The 20,386-nt window shown below is 40.6% G+C and overlaps 1 long non-coding RNA gene across 1 annotated transcript in view; it reads right to left on the bottom strand.

Moving 5' to 3' along the window:
• Positions 1-20,123, bottom strand: part of LOC135222015 (uncharacterized) — a 39,434-nt gene extending 19,311 nt beyond the window's left edge. The window contains exon 1 of the long non-coding RNA XR_010316155.1: positions 19,985-20,123. This is a non-coding gene — a long non-coding RNA (uncharacterized LOC135222015). The remainder of the gene's footprint in view (positions 1-19,984) is intronic.
• Positions 20,124-20,386: the final 263 nt, after the last annotated feature.

Here is a 20,386-nt window from a genome sequence, read left to right as displayed (position 1 = left end):
GTCGATTATAGGCTTCTTTATCACTTACTAACAACTCTTAGATATAAGTTTGTTAACCCCGTTCCGCCATTAGAAGCTCATCTCGTCCTTTCTTCCAGGCTACCAGTGTGAGGGAGGTCGCCCTTGCTACCCTGAAAGCGTGGGTGGGCGGCTTCGGGAAGAACGCCGCCAAAGGCCAGCCGTACATCCTTGATAAGAAGCTGGCCGTCCAGATCTTCCCGGCGGGCAAGTCGACAGGGTATGTTTGACCCCTTGTCCACAGCCCCTCTCATAGCCTCCATCCAGCAAGATCTCCAGCAATCTTTCGGGGTCGTAGCCTCTCAGGAGTCGGTCCCGGACGTCGCTGCCCTGGACCTAAACATCGAGCCGATGGCGGTTGGGGTAGAGGATTTGTTGGTTGAGGTAGGTGTGTCGGGCGCCCAAGGTCTTTCCTTGGGTGTTCCCGGATCTTCTCCTGTCCCTTCTTCGAGCGCCTCTTTCCAAGGCTTTGTGGGATCTGAGATCCCTACCCGCCCTCCCGCTCTCTCTGTACCTCCTAAGGTGAAGGGACAGAGAGAACCGAAGACTCTATCTAAGACGAACTTCTAAGAAAGATCATCTTCGTCTTCTTTTCGGCTAAGAAGTCTTCGACTTCTTACGCTGACGCGGTGAAGGCCAAGCCGAGCTCTTCTTACTCGAAGAGCTCTAGAAGCAGGCTTCTAAGGCCCCAGAAGGCTCGCGCTCTCCCCCCCGCCGAGCCAGTGCCTTCTCCTGCCTCCACCGCATCCACTCCGGCAACGCCGGTGGGGGGAGCGGGACCCAGCACCTTTGATCCCACTACTTTCTCAGCAGTGGTGATGCAACAGGTGGGTGAGTTGGTTGGTTCGCAAGTCTCCGCCCTGGGGACGAAATTTGAGCAGATGTTTGCACAACTGTCAAGCACCCTGTCTCAATCAGGCCAATCCATCCAGGATCTCTCTAACAGGGTTAGAGAGAATGAGGACCGAGTGGCTGGGCTCTCTCAGGTCCCTCTTCCAGTCTCCCCAGGGCCAAGCGCTGGTATTTTCCAGCTCCCGCCATACGACTCTCTGCCAGCTTTCTCTATGGGAGAACCCTTGGAGAGTAGCCGCCTACGCTCCATTTAAGGATGGGATGATCTCTATCCCGGAGTGTGGAACTCGAAGGATTGAGGACTTCGAGTTTTATCCTCCGGGTCTGACGCAGCCTTTCATCGGCTATGCTAGGCTGACTGTAGCGGCTCTTACTAGGGAAGACAAGATCTCTAGGGAAGATGTTCTCTACAGTAGGGATCATGCCCAACGGGAATGGGTTCACTGCCTTGAGGACTGGGAGTGCACAAACACTAAGCTCCAGGCCTATAAGAGTCCTTTCACTATTTTTGCGACGGAAGAAGAGGCTCTCTTCCGTTCGCCACGAAAATAGTTGAGAGGACTCTTCAGGCAGTCCTCAAGGATTGGAGCCCATGCCACAGCTAAGGGAGGCGGCGGAGTCTACTTCTCCGCTCTTCCCAGCTTTTGGAGAATTGTGGGAGAACTTGCCAGCCACATTCACGCTTGGCAAGCTCAAACCGGACTGCGCCATGGACCAGTTCGGAGAGAAGCTTCCAAGACTGCCTGATTCCTTGATTCAGGCGGAGTTTGACGCGCGAAATAGGTTTGGCAGGTCCCTCAATTCTCTAATAATAACGGAAATGGCTGCTCTTTCATATGCTACAGAACCGCTGTTTAAGATCTTGGCCAAATCCAAAATCCCAGCTTCAGACGGTTCAGACAGATGCTTTCGACTTCTTCCAAGCTAGGAGGAATTGCCGAAAGCATGTTCTGCAGGAGTGCACTATTAGGCACGAGCCTAATAGACTCCTGGCTTCTAGCATGTGGGGAGCGGATCTCTTCCCAGAGTCCGCTGTAAATGAAGTGCACCACGAGGCTGCTAGGCTCAACCAGAGCCTTAGAGCTAGGTGGGGAATTTCATCGAAGAGGAAGCAAGAATCCGCCCCCACTGCTGGTAAGAAACCAAAGAAGTCTGGTAAAAGGTTCCAGCCTTACCAGAAACACCAGCAACAGCAGCAATTTGTCCAGGCCGTCCCGGTTACCCACAGGGAGGGCACAACCGGTAGTTCGAAACAGAACCAGCCCATCCTCCTGCTGTCTCCTCCTACGCACTCTCGCCGGCCTTCAACCCTTCGTATGAAGGTCAGGGTTACGCTCCCTTTAACAAGCAGCCGAGAGGTAGGGCGAGAGGCTACTTTCGCCAGCGTGGCGCAGGACGGGCGACAAGGAGCAGGCAGTTCAGAGGAGGGCGTGGTGGTCAACCCGCCCATCAACAGTGAGGCTCCCCAGGTAGGAGGGAGGCTGTTCCTCTTCCGTCACAGGTGGGGGTTCAGCAATTGGGCACAGAGCATAGTGTCCAAAGGATTGGGTTGGAGTTGGATCAAAGATCCTCCTCCAATCAAATCATTCCACCAAATACCATCAGAGGAATTGACAGATTACGCGGAGGAACTCCTTCAGAAAGGAGCTATTGCGAGAGTCAAGCATCTAAATTTCAAGGTCGCTTATTCAGCGTGCCAAAGAAAGGCTCAACAAAAAGAAGGGTAATCTTAGACTTGTCAAAGCTAAACTCTTTCATTCGTTGCGACAAGTTCAAGATGCTTACCCTCTCGCAAGTAAGGACCTTACTTCCGCGTGGAGCCGTCACATGCTCCATCGATCTTACAGACGCATACTATCATATCCCTATAGCCAGACACTTCCGCCCATTCCTAGGGTTCAGACTAGGAAATCAGACATTCTCATTCAAAGTGATGCCCTTCGGTCTGAATGTAGCCCCCAGGGTATTCACGAAAATAGCAGAAGTGGTTGTACAACAATTGAGAACTCAGGGAATCATGGTAGCAGCTTACCTCGACGATTGGTTGATCTGGGCACCAACCGTCGAGGAATGTCTCAATGCCACCAAAAAGGTAGTTCACTTTCTGGAACATCTGGGGTTCCAGATAAACAAAACGAAATCCAGACTTACCCCGGAGTCTCGTTTCCAGTGGCTGGGAATCCAATGGGATTTGTCTTCCCACAATCTGTCAATTCCAGTGGCCAAACGGAAGGAAATAGCAAAATCGGTCAGGCAATTTCTCAAATGCAAGCAAACATCAAGGAGAAACCAGGAAAGAATCCTAGGGTCCCTTCAGTTTGCTTCGGTAACAGATATCCTCCTGAAAGCAAGGCTAAAAGATATAAATCGAGTTTGGCGTTCGAGAGCAAACACCAAATCTCGAGACAAGTTGTCAGTAATTCCACAGATCCTTCGCAATCAACTCCGTCCATGGTCGAAAGTAAAGAACTTAACCAAGCAGGTACCCCTTCAATATCCCCTTCCAGTGTTAACCATTCACACGGATGCCTCCCTGTCCGGGTGGGGGGGATATTCTCAGTTCAAACAGGTTCAGGGGACTTGGTCAGTTCAATTTCGCCAGCTCCACATAAACGTTTCTGGAAGCAATGGCAGTATTTCTTACCTTGAAGAGACTACTTCCCCCGAAAAAGTCTCATCTAAGGCTAGTTTTGGACAGTGCAGTGGTAGTTCATTGCATCAACAGGGGAGGGTCCAAATCCAAGCATGTGAACCATGTCATGATAGCCATTTTTGCCCTAGCAAACAAACACAAATGGCATCTGTCCGCCACTCACCTGGCGGGGGTAAGAAATGTGATAGCAGACGCTTTGTCCCGGTCAGTGCCTCTGGAATCAGATGGTCCCTAGACGACGGGTCATTCCAGTGGGGGGGGGATATGCCGGAGATTCCCGGTCTCCAAGTAAGTCTCTTCGCCTCACAAGCGAACCACAAGCTCCCTTGCTATGTGGCCCCCAACCTGGACCCTCTGGCTTGGCCTGGGCCACTGACACCCTGTCGTTAGATTGGGATCAGTGGAGAAAAATTTATGTTTTTCCTCCAGTGAATCTTCTCTTGAAAGTCTTAAGCAAGCTGAGGGCTTTCAAAGGAATTGTAGCTCTGATTGCACCGGACTGGCCCAAGAGCAACTGGTATCCTCTTCTTCTGGAATTGGGTCTCCGACCTCAACGGATTCCCAATCCCAAACTGTCACAATCAGTACAAATGAGGACTGTGTTCGCTTCCTCAGGAATTCTTCAGACCCTAACTTTATGGACTTCATGAAGTTTGCGGCTAATAAAGATGCTAATATTGATCCACAAAATATTCTCTTCCTAGAATCAGATAAGAGAGAGTCCAACCATTAGACAATATGACTCAGCTGTTAAAAAATTAGCATCTTTCTGAAAGAATCAAACACTACAACCATGACAGTTAATCTAGCTATATCCTTTTTCAGGTCCTTATTTGAAAAAGGTTTAGCAGCTAGCACTATTACTACTCATAAATCGGCTTTGAAGAAGATCTTTCAGTTAGGTTTTCAGATAGATCTGACTGAATCTTATTTCACGTCTATTCCTAAAGCCTGTGCTAGACTTTTTAGACCGTCTCAAAGGCCCCTACTGCAGTTTCATGGTTCTTAAATGATGATGTCCTCAAACTAGCTTCAGATACTGACAACTCGTCTTGTACATTCATAATGCTTCTTAGGAAGACATTATTCTTATTAAGCCTAGCTTCAGGAGCTAGAATTTCAGAACTGTCGGCTCTATCCAGAGATGCGGGTCATGTGGAATTCCTCCCCTCAGGAGAAGTTCTGCTTGCTCCGGATCGTAGCTTTTTAGCTAAAAATGAGGCTCCTCTGGCAAGGTGGGCTCCTTGGAAGTCATCCCACTTCCCCAAGATCCTTCTCTCTGCCCAGTATCAACTTTAAGAGCCTTTCTATCTCGTACATCCTCAAGATCCTCAGGTCCTCTCTTCATGAGAGAAAAAGGTGGTACTTTGTCAGTAAAAGGTATTAGACAACAAATCCTTTACTTTATTAAACAAGCCAATCCTGATTCATTCCCAAAAGCACATGACATCAGGGGAGTAGCCACCTCAATTAATTACTTTAACATATGAACTTTGAGGATCTTAAAAAGTATACTGGATGGAAATCCCCGACAGTCTTTAAACGTCATTACCTAAAGTCCTTGGAATCTTTAAAATTTCAGCAGTAGCAGCGGGAAACAAAAAAAAAAAAAAAACATTGTTTCTCCTGATACTGCATAGTAGTCGTAGTATAGATCCAGGTCTCCTTTCTACCTACCTCAGCCAACATGCCTCACCCTATCGCCATGCTACTCGGATATCCTAGCCTTAGCCGCTGAATCATACCAGTGGATTGTCCCTTATTTTTTTGCTAGGGACATCCACAACTGTACTGTTATTGTACTTCAGTGTACCTACCCTTATTTTTATGCTAGGGTAGGACACAATGTGTTTGTATATTATGTAAATAATTTTCTAAGTAAATCTAATTTGTAAAAATTACACTGCATTGTTATATTTACTGTATTTACTGAATATTTTAAGTACTTTACATTACTAACTTTCTTTTATGTTACTGTTTAAAAAAATAAGTTTTTTTAGACTTAAGTACTTAGTTTATATGCTGTAATTGATTTACTTATATTATATACCTCATTTTACAACTGCTTTTCATTTTGTCCCTTTTTTCCCATCTTGTCTGTTTCTCTGGTACTCTTTCATAGGCCGACACGAGCTTGAGGCCCCGCAGAAAAAGGGAATTTTTTTTTTGACGAAGGAAAAAAAATCTATTTCTGGGTGATTGGCTCGTGTCGCCCTATGAAACCCACCCTGTATTGTTTGCCCCCCCTGCAGGACAAGATGTTTTTAGATTAAGGATGACCGCTAGGGGCGCTGCTGTCCGTGGCGTCCTCTAGTAGTAGTAGTAGCGGCTGCATCGCCCGTTGGTATCAGCTCTCTCTTGTGGGGATTCTGATTGGAAGGTCTAATTGGTGAATGTCTCGTGGTAGTGTTTCCACTCGCCCCTATTACCATACCGACACTTCTTTTTAAGATGTGAGCGAGTCAGTTTTACGACATTTCTTTAATTTTTGTTTTTCTTCTGGTAATTTTAGATTAATTTTACTAGAAAGAATGATATTAAGGATCCTTCATAGGGCGACACGAGCCAATCACCCAGAAATAGATTTTTCCTTCGTCAAAATCCCTTTTTTGACAGTGTTATTACTGATATTACATCATCTTTAACTAAATATTATTCTGCGCTCTGCCAACTCCAACAGTAATCTGAAAGGTGCTGATATCTGAACATCAACTCACCAGATGACAGAAACAAAAAAATTATCTCAATAATTAATTACGAAAAATTACATTTTTACAATAAAAATTTTTTTTTTATATACTTATCAAGTATTTACCTAGCTATAGTTTTTAACTAGTATGGCAGCAAAAGTTTGAAATCTGCAATAGCAATTCATTTGTTCTGGTGTATGAACTAGCCCCATCCACTATCAGGAGAGAGAGAGAGAGAGAGAAACAACCAGGCAAAGGCCCGTCAATTTGTTTGTGCCTTATGTTCTTGCAAGTGGAGGTGGGTGGGCACAGAATCTGTATATATAATTACTTGATAAGTATACATATATACAAAAAGTTTTATTACAAAAATGTCATTTTTTCATATGTGACTTGCCAACTAACTACATAGCTGATTCCTGCAATAATATGAGGTGGGATGAAAGGACATATTCTTCTCCCAAAATATTAGAGAATGTAATTAGTTTGAGCATAGAAAAACTTACGAGTGTTGGTAAAAAATGCTCGTTGTTCCTTACCTCGTAAGCGAGCTGCTGCAGGAAGTAACTGCCTCTGGTTGGCACTCGGCTTACTTTGTAGAGGCACAGCAGTATAGCCAAGGGTCGCCTACTACGAGATGGGAGCTTTAAGGGAAGGTGTGCTCCAACTGCTAATAAGGCATTAAAATCTTATCTCTACCTTGGGTGTAGTACCATTACAAAATACCAGATAAACAAATCAGTACCTACATCAAAATTATTTAAATAACACTAACACCCATCCATTAAAAACAGAAAGAAAGGTACGCAGTAGCCCCAGACTCCCCTATAAATGACAACCTCTAATAATTGAGGAGATGGGAAGGAAGGCGTACTTCTTACACATCTGCCCCCAATACCATGCCCACCACTGCCAAAGGGCCAAGTTGTCACTAAATGTTTCCACTTCCTTTGAGAGTGCGCCTCTTTTATTACGTCTCAAGAAAAAGGAGTGAGTGTTTTTCGTTAGAGGTCGAGACGGATCTTTAACCGAACACCACAGATTACTAGATGGTTCTCATGTCTTTTCAGTTTTGTGGAGGCAAAACTTTTAAGAGCTCTTGCTGGGAAAAGTAGTACTATCTCCTCATTGCCTGAACATAGGGCATTGCTCAGGTTCTTAATATTGAAGGAATGAAGCCAGGGTTTCTTTGGTGATTTGTTCTTCACCAGAAAACCTAAGTGAAAGAGCATATTGTGTCGTCTCGCGTGAAACCTACCCTTTTGTCAATCGCTTAAATCTCACCAATTCTCTTGGTGGTTTCCGTCGTTACCAAGACTAAGGTCTTCTTAGTTAAATTCTTGAAAGAAGTTGAACTAAGTGGCTCAAAAGTAGGTCCTTAAAGCCATTTTGGAACCAAGTCAAGGTTCCATGACATTAACTCAGGCTTCTTTAGTTACATGTGTCAAAAGACTTCAGATCAGAAATATCTTGGTTAATAGTGAGACCCAGACCTGTATGTTGAAACACTGAGCTAGGCATTGACCTGTAACCCTTAATATTAGACATGGACAATCCTCTAGAAGCTCTCAAAAATAGTAAGAAAACTGCTATTTTTGTCACAAATGTCTTAGTAGCTGAGACAATATTGCTTCTGCACCAAGTGCAGAAGATTGACATCTGCAACTTGCCAGCATCTTGAAAATCCTTTAGCTCTGAGCAACTTCCTGACAGTCTGTAAGCGGTCAGAGCTAGATTTGACAATCCTCGACGATACCATCTTAAGTACGGTTGTTTGAGAAGATTGGTTCTTTGAGGATGGAGTCTCTGAAAGTCGATTAGGAGCTCTAGAATGTCTGGAAACCACTCTCTTAGTGGCCAGAAGGGAACCATCAGCGTCCTCAACAAGTTCTGGCGAGACTTGAAATTGTTAAGGATGTCTCATATCATCCTGAATAGAGGGAAGGCGTATAGAACTTTGTTCAACTGGTCCTGTAGCCTGGCATCTGTTGCCCATGCTAGAGGATCTGGCACTGGAGAGCAGAACAGGGGAGTTGATTTCTGGCAGTCACAAACAGATCCAGTATGGAAATCCCACATAACTTCCACAGATCCTGATGTACTAACTGATTCTACGTCCACTCCGTCGGGATAACTTGATCTCGTCTGCTCAATTGGTCCGCTAGGACATTCATCCTTCCTTGAACAAACCTCGTTAAGATTGTCATGCAATTTTGTTTGGCCCAAACAAGTAGGTCTCTCGCTGTTGTGCCAAGAGAGGAGAGCTTCCTTCCTTGTTTGGTTATATGCAAAAGGGCTGTCATAGTGTTCGAGTGCAGGGCAACAGTTTTCGTGGCTACTTCTAGAGCAAAGACTTGAACCCCTAAATGAATTGCTCTCAGTTCTCTGACATTTGTGTGGTTTCTCAACTCTTCTTGCCACCACTTCCCTGAGACCTCCCTGTCCTCCAGGAAAGTTCCCCAACATACATCTGACGCATCTGAGTGAAACCTGTGGTTTGGGTTCTGAATTAACAGCGACTTACCTTCCAACAACCTGCTTTCCGACTTCCACCAAAGCAGGTGTGTTTGCTCTTTGGTGTTAATGAAATAATGAAAGAGTCAGCTGGCCTTGAGATAAAACTGTAGAACTCTAATGTGCAGTCTCCCGAGTGATACGAACTACGAACTACTCCATTGAAGCTAGTGTTTCATGCAAACTCATCCATTTGTTCGCTGTACATGAACGAAGAGACAAGAACTCATTGACTGTCTTTAGGCAGGATTCCACTTTTTTGGGGAATGGAAAAGCCTGAAATGCTTGAGAGTTCAGCATCATCCCCAAATACATATACTACTGTTTGAGATGGGAACAGCTGGGAATTCTACAAATTTATGAGACCCAATTCTTGGGCTGATTGAAAAGTCTTGTGAAGGTCCTCTTTGCACTGGTCCTTCGACGTGGACCAAAGAACCCAATCGTCCAATTAAATGGCAATGTTGATCCCCATCAGAGGAAGCCAACCTACCAGAGGAGCTAGAATGTGTATGAAAACCGAGGGGTAGTAGATAGTCCAAAGAACAGTGCTTGAAACTGTCCAAAGAACAGTGCTTGAAACTGGAAGACTTGGTCCTGGAACACAAATCTGAGGTACTTCATTGATGATGGATGTATGGCTTGTTTGTTTGTTTGTATGGTGTTTTTACGTTGCATGGAACCAGTGGTTATTCAGCAATGGGACCAACGGCTTTACGTGACTTCCGAACCACGTCGAGAGTGAACTTCTATCACCAGAAATACGCGTCTCTCACTCCTCAATGGAATGGCCGAGAATCGAACCCGCGACCACCGAGGTGAAAAGCAAACACCAAACCAATCACGCCACTGAGGCGCTGCGATGGATGTATGGGGACATGGAAATATGCATCCTGCATATCCACCGATACCATCCAGTCCCCTTGGCAAATGGACAAAAGAATGGAATGGGTGATTTCCATCCTGAATTTTGTATTCTGAATGAAGACATTCACAGCACTTACGCCCAGGACCAGTCTCCATCCTCCCAATGCATTTGGTACTACAAACAGGTAATTGTAGAAACCCTTGATGACATGTCTTTCACTACTTCCACTGTGTTTTTAGAATTATGTGAGGAAACTTCCTCCAAGAGAGCTGAAAACTTCTCCAAGTCTTTGGAATAAGCAGTCAAGGGGATGGGTTTCTTGACCAAAAGGAGGTTTTTCCCTGAAGGAGAGAATAGCTCTCTTTGAGGACTTGAACAATCCATCATTCCGCACTTTTCCCAGAACAGGTGGAGTCTGGCTCCCACTGGAACATGGAGGACTCATTGATCACTTCTTGGTTGGAGATTTGAAGGACGACTTCTTAACTGACTTGGCAGTGAAACATACTGTGGGCCTTGTTCAGGAAGGGTTTCTCACTCCTCCACTCCAAAAGGGCTGCCTTTGACTAGCATTTCCGACAGGCAGGAGGATCCTTAGGTCGCTTGGAAGCTTGCGACAAAAGATTTTGAATAAACTTTTCGTGCAGGCACGAGGCAATGTCATTCACAGTGGCCTGTGGAAACAAAATTTCTTTCACTAAGGGAAAGAAAATAAGCACCAATGTCGAGTTGAAGTAACCCCGTTACGGCATAAGAGACCCATCTCTCTTCTTCAGCAGCCCCATGGTATACCAAAAATGTTGGCTACGTAGTCTGAGGGAAGATGAAAACAGTCCTGAGTCTTCCTAGCAAGTGCTCCTACTGCCCAGTCCAGAAAGCTGGTTACCTCAAAGACCTTAAACAGGTTCAGTAATAAATGGTCTATTTCTGCAAATGAAAACATAACTTTTGCTGCAGAAAAGGCTGATCTCGGATCGACAAGCGCCAAGAAGTCCCCCTGGGTGAAGGTAGCCAGCCACACCCAGGGAAGGAGCTTCTCCTGTGGCTTAACAAAAATACTTCCTCTGAGACAGTCTCGCTAGGGGGGGAAGGCGAAGCAGAGCTTGAGCTCTACAAAAATCCGGGGGGGAGTGGGGCACCCTAGGCACCCAGTCCAGGCATTACTGAGTGCTTCAGAGGTCTCGCAATCACAGGCAGCAATGAGTGCTCAGACGCCACCGTACCCTAAGTGCTAATATTCTTCTGTCTATCAGAAGCAGCTCTTTTAGCTTCTTTGAAATGACTTTCTTCATCCCTGCACAACAACGAGAAATGTTCTGGAGAGTCCTAGACACTGCAAGATGGTCGATCTTGTGTCAAAGGAAAACAGCTTCTACTCTTCGTGGGAGGCACCTCAGGGGTGCTGGGCACATCTGACACTGGCCTCTTCAACAGCCTAGACTTCTTAAACCGCCATTGGTGCCTGTACTCCAGGCTGGACGCCTCCGAGCTACAAGAAAGTTTAGACACCTCCGCAGAGACACCTTTTCAATGGCTGCCTGAGACACCCTGGGGATATTGCAACGTGCGTCTGAGGGGCCGACTACCTGTGGGCAGACCCCCCTTACCTCCCTTGGGCCTGCAGTTTGGCTTCTCCCAGGTTCAGGGGAGTGTGCCAGGGACCTTTGCCTAGGGGAATCAGCCAGCTTCTCCACTAACACTTCACTTGCACTGTTCACACCTGATTACTCGCCTTCTCCATTAGGGCTTTAAACAAAGACCTTAATGGAGCCATAGACTCCACGATGAGTTCAAACATACAGTCGAATGTGGACTCTAATTTTGACCCTAATTTGGCAGTGGCATTATGGGCATCAATGAGGGAGCTAGGTAAGGGTTAGGGTGTTAAGACTGGGGAAGCAATAGGAGACATAATACGAACAGAATCAGGTAACTCAATACATTTTCCTGATTAACATTAGTCTTGTCATGGCTAAGATTAGCCTTTCTCTTTCTATCCCACTCTCTTAACTTATTTCAATGAGAAGACAGTACTTCCCACTATTTCGTGTCCCAGTCAATTCATTCCTCACATATTACCAATGGTGAACAAACCTGACTGCTGCAAGTAGTGCAAAGCGTGTCCATGTCATACTTTAAAGAAGTCAATCCTCTACTGCAATAGAGCGTTGACGACAAACTAGTGTTAAAGACATAGTCAGAATGGGGAAAGTCTAATTCAAAATCTAGAAAATCAGTTCAATCGGTGAGGAAAACTTGGTCTTTTAATTAAAAAAAAAAAAACTATCTTAAGTAAAATCTACCAAAAAGCAAGCAATACTTGACCAAATTTACATACAGAACTGGTAAAATGGAAACAAATTCCAAATCATCATTAGCTGAAGATCGACAACCACCGTCATCAACTGCCAGAAACAAACTGACAAGCCTTTGCCTAGTTGTTCCTCTCTCCCCTGATAGTGGGCAGAGGCTACTTCCTACACCAAAACAAAAGAATCGCTACCACAGATTTCAAATTTTAGTTGCCGTAGTAGTTAGAAACTATAACTATGTAATTACTTGGTAAGGTACATATACAAAAAGACTTATTCTGTGCAAAATGGGCCCCGATGCACCAACTTGAGATGTGAAGGCAGAAACCCTACTGCACATGTGCCAGCTAACTACACAATACTGGGCTGTAAGGGGATGCTTCTCTCATTCCTCTCTGCTTCTGTAACATTTGCCTTCCCAGTGTTTTTCTGTTCATTGATTCCCATTTTGCATTATACATTCAGTTTTGTTCATTTTTATTCACTGTGATAATACCCTCTCTCTTGAGGTTATTCTGGAACAATTTCTAGAACTCCAACAGTTATTCGGTTCACAATATGGTTTACTTTTCTGGCAAAAGAAACTAATTACATGAATATCAGGATTTGTACATCTCAAAACTTTTTCAAAGAAAATTAGCAACTTATAAAAATACTTGCATGGATTCCATTTCTTTGAAATATCTACACATTTTTGAAAAACTGTTCCCTTTCAGTTTCCTTGTCGATACAGCAAGTTTAAAAACCAGCAAACCTGAATTCAAAATGTCAGTCACTATAATATAAAACTAGCCCAACTTCAACTAGAGGCATTTCCATAGATCTACAAAGTATCCAAAAATGTTGCACAGGTTCTCCTCCCAAATGTCAATATAAAACTACCATCAAGCTTATTCTGAACACTATGAGATAAACATATGGCTTGCCAAGTCTACACTAAACCAATAACCTTCAACAATTTTCACATCAGAAAATAATTAGTACTATGTTACAAAAATTATATTACCAATACAGCAACCCACTACAGCATTTTTCAAGAGGAAAGCCCACCAAATTTGACAATATCCTTAACAAGGCAAAGAAATTCTAAAGGCAATGCTTAAATATGTCTGCAACCATTACTCATTACTGTAGACTAACTTACGTTCAGCAGATGGGTTCAAATACTGAATGGTGGGTGGAGCTTTCCCTGCAACAGTAGAGTTTGGCCAAAACAGACAATGTTTCTATAAATAAACTTTCACCCAATCTTTCACATATTCAGTGCATGCTAAATTTGAGGTTCATTTAAGCAAAAACCATAATGTTTCAAAAATCAATATAACAAGTTCAGTTTGAGAGAGAGAGAGAGAGAGGAGAGAGAGAGAGAGAAGAGAGAGAGAGAGAGAGAGAGAGAGAGAGAGAGAGAGAAATATTCAAATTAAAAATGTCAAGACATCTGCTTGACTTAAAAGATATATAATTATAACGCTCAAGGGATGGCATTTGTTGAATGAAAACATTTGTATCAGCAAAAAATACAATTAAAATTTTGAAAAGGGTGTCAAGGCAATCTGCCACTAAATTCTGACCATGGCTTAAATTATCCATTTTCCGTGTTTAAGGTTTAAAACAAAAGGTTTTGCCATGAAAGCAAGAATTTTGAACAAATAAATTTGAAGGACATATTTGCAATAATTGAGTCTTTTTACCATGAAATGATCTAAATCTATCAGATTACACCTTCTTTCTGATAAACAATAATAAGGAAATGAACATGGATTATGTCTCTAAATGTTACAGCTTGGTGGCTATCCCCTAAACAAGTGACCCAAACTTCAACCAAAAGAAAGAAAGCAAAAAGTACTTTAGAAAAAGTTGTATTTGTTCTCCCTAACTCCTCTTCTAAAAGTCTACTTTGAAACCACTTCATTATAAAATTTTGTCAATCTCTAAGGGACAAGACCTCAGTTTACCTTAATTGATACCGTCCAGGATACTCAAAAACAAAAACACATGTGTGGTATACAAAATGCAAGATTGCTTTTTAAAAAAATGCTAAAATGGTGTCAAAACAAAAGCTAAATTCAACAATAAAAGATAATTTTACTTATGTTATTTACCATCTTTATCATTGTTCTCTCCAAAACAAAGGTATAAAATCTGGAAATCTTAACTGAAGAAATAAAGGCATTAACATCAAGTTATGTGATTACTGATCCTAACAGGTGTGCAAGCCACTACAAATTCATAAAACTTTTTGAATTGAATAAAAACTCACCACATAAAAAAAAAAGCCTTAAATGCATTCTATCGTAAATCACAATTTAGCAAAACCATCTGAATGTAAACTTGATTCAGCTTGTTTGTAGAAAAATTAATTGACTAATATGTATTATTATTATATCAAACAGCAGTTAGCGCAAATAACTTATATTCACATGTGCACACTCATATTTTGTGTTTGAAGAATGTTTATTGGGTTGAAAGAAGATGAGTTCTGTACTGTGTCCACTATCTAACTATTCTCAGTCTTCTGTGGGGCTCTCAGGACCTGCACCAACTTCTTTTTAGCTGTCATGCTGTTCCAATCATTTCATGTTATAGAGTATTTTGAGGATTCAGGAAGTTTTTCCTTTCTGAATCTTTTGCTTGGTTGGAGTCTTCTCATCAATGCATCCAAATGGGTACTTTCTTTTCTCTTTGTATTTCATGTTTTTTTTTTCTTATCTTTTTGTATCCTTACTTGGATTTCTTTTGATGTGATTTCTATTGCTGGCAGGCAGCGAAATTCTGACCTTGCCCCCTCTCAGATCATTTTCTCACAAGCATGCTGTCTAGGTTATTCATGACCACCACACAACCACCTGGATGATAATGAATACTTAGACCATAAGTCAGCCATTCATATATGATGATTAGTTTTAAAGATGCTACACAAGCACTGATGGGGTTGGTTATGTTTGATTTGGTCATAGTAATTGCAGTTTTGGCAGCTTCACTGGCATCTTTATTTCCCTAAGGCTTACATGAGCAAGGCTTCCCACACAACTCATTATTAACACAACCTTCATAAAATTTGTAAAAAGTAAACTTGGTCCTCTCTCTGTACAATAGATTTTTTTTAAAGGTCAACAGTTCTGAAGGGCTTCAACAGCACTACATATAGTCATTGAATAACACATTTCTGTGGTAGGACATTCACTGGTCAAAGTTCTACTGTGAGAACAAGAGTTGTTTTGACAGTGAAATGAATGGTTTATTACATGACATTGCATGGAATGATGACAAACCATAAATCTTTTCGCAATTTGGAACAATCAGTATATGCTGTGTAGTGTGGCTCATTGAATTGGGTCTTTGAATCTTGTTCTACTATGTGCTGTTTGATGTTCAGGGGAACTTACATATTTTATGGACAATGCCAGTGCATGCAAGTTCATATTTTATGGGTAGCCCCCAGAGGGCAGTCTTAGTACTGGAGGAAATCTCTGCCCTTCATATATACAGGCAGTCCCCAGTTATCGGTGGACTTGGTTAATGGCCATCCAGTTTTATGGCGCTGGGCTCGTGCCATAAAATCAGCAACTAAGGCGCCATAACAGGCCAAGTTTCGGTTATCAGCACCATAAGGTGCCGATAATAAGAGCTATGGCACCATAACATACCTAACAGAGGTGCCATTAACCGATTATTGGTGCCATAAGCGCCATAAATCCCCAATTTTTGCTTAATGGCAGTTTTCGCTGATCAGCAACCCTCCGAGAATGGAACCCCCGCCGATAACCAAGGACCCCCTGTACTAATTCGATTCCTTAAGACAATTAGCTCTGACTGGGAATGATGAATGATTACAAAAATGTCTCTTTATTCCAACTACTTTCTTGCTGTATGAACCAACATGGACAACAAAGCATCTTAATCCCATAGTCAACTCATCCACGGACAAATCAACTTCAGCAGGATGATAAATTGGTCCTAGGGGAAGGATTGAGTGGAACGTCAGAAGGATAAATGACAAGAGTAGGTTTGTTTGTTTGTTTGTTTCTATGGTGTTTTTACGTTGCATGGAACCAGTGGTTATTCAGCAACGGGACCAACAGCTTTACATGACTTCTGACCACTTCGAGAGTGAACATGAAAAGAGTAGGAGAATTGAAGGTGGAAATGGATGTAGCAATTAATGAGTAAACAAGATGATCTCCACCATGGGAAGGAGAACTTTGTCAGTGGAGAAGAATAGATCGAGTTAGACCACAGATAATAAGCATCCTCCACTCCGAGTTTCACCCTTAACAGGAGGCACATAAAACATAAGAGGCCCAGCAAGAACAGACCCAAAACTCAACGGCAGCAGCTGTGGTGTGAAAGGGCAATTAAGATTCCAGTCAGGTCCAAGCTTGGCAAGTCTGTTGAGGGAAACATAACTGGGCCCCACACATATAAGACACTGCAAATGTGGGTTCATCCACAATTAACATAAATAAACCATATGATTTTCTACTCAGATGAAAAGACACGCAGAAATGCAAACTTGAAACAGAAGCATAAAATTTCAAACAACTTGAGCAGTATGGTGGTGCAAACCAACAAACGTTGATAATGGTTAACCCTTAAACACCGAGCCGGTATTTCCGAAAGTGTCTCCCGTATTCCGACGGCGTTCGCGAGTGAGCAATGAAGCAGAAAAAAAGTTTTTTAACAAAAAATCACAGCACGCTTAATTTTCAAGATTAAGAGTTCATTTTTGGCTCCTTTTTTGTCATTGCCTGAAGTTTAGTATCCAACCATCAGAAATGAAAAAAAATATCATTACCATATATAAATATTGGAATAAATGACAGCACGAAAAAAAATTTCATATATAATTGTACTATACAAATCGCGCTGTGAGGAAAACGGTTAAAGCTAATGAGTTAATTATTTTTTCGTTGTATTGGACACTAAATTGCAATGATTTTGGTATATAACAAATTGTAAAACGATCAAAGCAACACAGAGAAAATATTATCACAATAAGATGCATGAATTTGTAACACGCGGACGTAAAAAAATTTTTTTTCAAAAAATTCAAAATAAATCGAAAAATTTGTGCTAGAGACTTCCCGTTTGTTCCAAAATGAAGGTTATTGATTGAATATTACTAGACTGTAAGTGTTGTAGCTTACAATTGCAGTTTTCGACCATTTTCGGTCGAGTTAAATTTGACCGAAGGTTGAATTTTTTTCTATTTATCGTTATTTATATGAAAATATTTCAAAACTGATAAAAGCTACAATAATGGGTTGTTTTTCGTTGTATTCTACATGAAATTGTGCACATTTTCATATATAAAACTTTATGTAACAGCTAATTTAAAATGGTGCAAACATTACGACAGTCGGACAAAAAAAATTATGATTTTTTCGGAAGAGTTACTGCGCGGACGTAAGGAAAAAGTTTTTTTTCATAAATTCACCATAAATCGTAATATTGTGCTAGAGACTTCCAATTTGTTGCAAAATAAAGGTAAATGATTAAATATTACAAGAATGTAATAGTTCTAGCTTTCAATTGCGGTTTTTTACCATTTTGGTTGAGTCAAAGTTGACCGAATGTTGAAATTTTGGCACATCGTTATTTATACAAAAATATTTCAAAACTGATAAAAGCTACAACCATGGGTGTTTTCCGTTGTATTCTACATGAAATTGCACACATTTCCATATATAAAAATTTATGTAACGGCTAATTTAAAATGGTGGCAAACATTACGACAATCGGACAAAAAAATGTCTGATTTTTTCGGAAGAGTTACCGCGCTGGACGTAAGAAATTTTTTTTTTTTTTCATAAATTCACCATAAATCGTAATATGTGCTAGAGACTTCCAATTTGTTGCAAAATAAACGTAAATGATTGAATATTACTAGAATGAAATAGTTCTAGCTTACAATTGCGTTTTTTTACCATTTTGTTCGAGTCAAAGTTGAACCGAAGGTGGTTGAAATTTTGGCACTTATCGTTATTTATAGGAAAATATTTCATATATAAAACATTTTCATATATAAAAACTTTATGTAACGGCTAATTTAAAAATGGTGCAAACATTACGACAATCGGACGAAAATATTTCTTATTTTTTTCGGAGTTACCGCGCGGACGTAAGGAAAATGTTTTTTTTTCATAAATACACCATAAATCGTATATTGTCCTAGAGACTTCCAATTTGTTGCAAAATAAAGGTAAATGATTGAATTTTACTAGAATGTAAGATTTTTAGCTTACAATTGCGGTTTTTTCGACCATTCCAGTAGAGTCAAAGTTGACTGAAGGTTGAAATTTTGGCACTTGAGAGTTATTTATATGAAAAATATTTCAAACTGATAAACGCTACAACCATGGTTTGTTTTTCGCTGTATTCTACATGAAATTGCGCACATTTCCATATATAAAACTTTATGTAATGACTAATTTAAAATGGTGCAAACATTACGACAATCGCACGGAAAAATTTATGATTTTTTCGGAAGAGTTACAGCGCGGACGTAAGGAAAAAGTTTTTTTTTTTCATAAATTAACCATAAATCTAAATATTGTGCTAGAGACTTCTAATTTGGGTCGCAAAATGCAGGTAAACGATTGAATATTTACAAGAATATAAGAGTTTTAGCTTACAATTGCGTTTTTCGACCATTTCGGTAGAGTCAAAGTTGACCAAAGGTTGAAATTTTGGCACTTATTATTATTTATATGAAAATATTTCAAAATTGATAAAAGCTACAACCATTTGTTGTTTTTTTGTTGTATTCTAAATTAAATTGCACACATTTTCATATATAATACTCTATGTTGTAACGGCTAATATAAAATGGTGCAAAAATTATGTCAAAGTGACAAAACAATTTCTGATGTGTGCCGCTGCTGCTTTTTAGTGCGAGAAGAAAGAAATTCGCGCTTGCACGCCTGGGTAACGATTGTAAACAAAACAATGCCTTGATTTCAGTAATTAACCAGAAAACAGAAGAATTGGAAAGAGATAACTTTCTAAAGTACTGACAGTTGAATAATGAGTGGGCAGAGAAAAAAGTACGAGGGTGGTAATGGAGATTACCATCAAGAGTAGATCAGTCAATTGTCTAATTTCAATGTAAACAATAGCCTTTTAGCCTCCCCTGTTAGTGATTTACTTCATCTTCATATGGTTATAAGTGATAAAAAAAAATAATGGGAGCACGAACTTCAGAATGTTAAAGCATATCACTACCAATGCTTCTTTCCATTTATAACAACTCTGAACAGCAACAGTTAGATATGCAAGAACACTTAAGCAAAACAACTGTAATATTATCTTACTGTAAGTAAAAAATACACAACTTATGATAAATACTTACCAATTTCTCAACATCTTTGGGCCTTTTCTCTACTAACAATAACAATCCTATAACCTAAATAAAAAAAAAATACTATTGTTCTACCCTCCCTTAACAGAGACACTAATCTAACAACAAAAGATGTCAATAACCAAATAACATATTAACAAGCTATTTACAATCATACAGGGGTTGTGACTTCATAGGCAAATATTCTCTTTAGCCTCTGGATGATATTATAACATGATATTATAATATGTATAATTCTTTCATAAATGCATATTTTAAAATTCAACACTCAAAACTGAGTTCTCAGCATAATTTTATATATACGTATCTAATAACACACCACTAGAGCCTCGTGTTCCTAAAAATTAATTTCAACCTAAAAAGCTTGGCACTGCCATTATATGGTGTTTTATGAACAATCAGCCAAACTTTACCATTATTAAATAATCACTTTATCATAATAATTCACATAAGCTATTCTAAATTAAGAATAACTTATAAAGCATAACTCTAATAAAAAAAAATATATGTATACTGTATCAAGATTGGCAGCTTAATTGTATTCAGGTACACCAAACATCAACTAATTTTAATTGAAAAACCTGGAAAATTATCTGAGCTCTTAATTATGATAATCAAAATGCCAAAGCTAATCTTGGACATACAGTATGCAGTAGCATTTGGAGAGTCATAACCAACAATGAAACAAGAAGAAATAGTAGACTACAATGTACTTACCAATAGCTGAAAGTCCTTCAGATATGGACGACAGCACATAGAGAAAGACATTAGGTTCTAGTGTTGACAAGAAATTCATGCGATCTTGCGCTAAGCACTCCAGAAGTACATAGTAAGTTTGAGATAATTTGGGGTACACCTGCAATGAATGTAAGTCTTTAAAATCTTATATGATAAGCAATATTAATTGCAATATATTTTTAAAAAGAGTACATTTTTCTACAATTCATTAATCAAAAATAGCTAGAAAAGACAAATTTTTAATTTGTATTTTTCATAGCTAACAAACCTGAGGTCTTCATAGGATAATCTTCTAGCACCAGCTGGAAACCGGTTAAAAAAAAATGAAAGATTGTAAAGCAAGGAATCTACGGCATCTGGCAACTCATGCATATATGAGGT

This window comes from Macrobrachium nipponense, chromosome 3, assembly GCF_015104395.2.
Source record: "Macrobrachium nipponense isolate FS-2020 chromosome 3, ASM1510439v2, whole genome shotgun sequence".
Lineage (NCBI taxonomy): Eukaryota > Metazoa > Arthropoda > Malacostraca > Decapoda > Palaemonidae > Macrobrachium > Macrobrachium nipponense.
The sequence above is the reverse complement of the archived record's forward strand: the minus strand, read 5'-3'. Positions and strand labels throughout refer to the sequence as shown.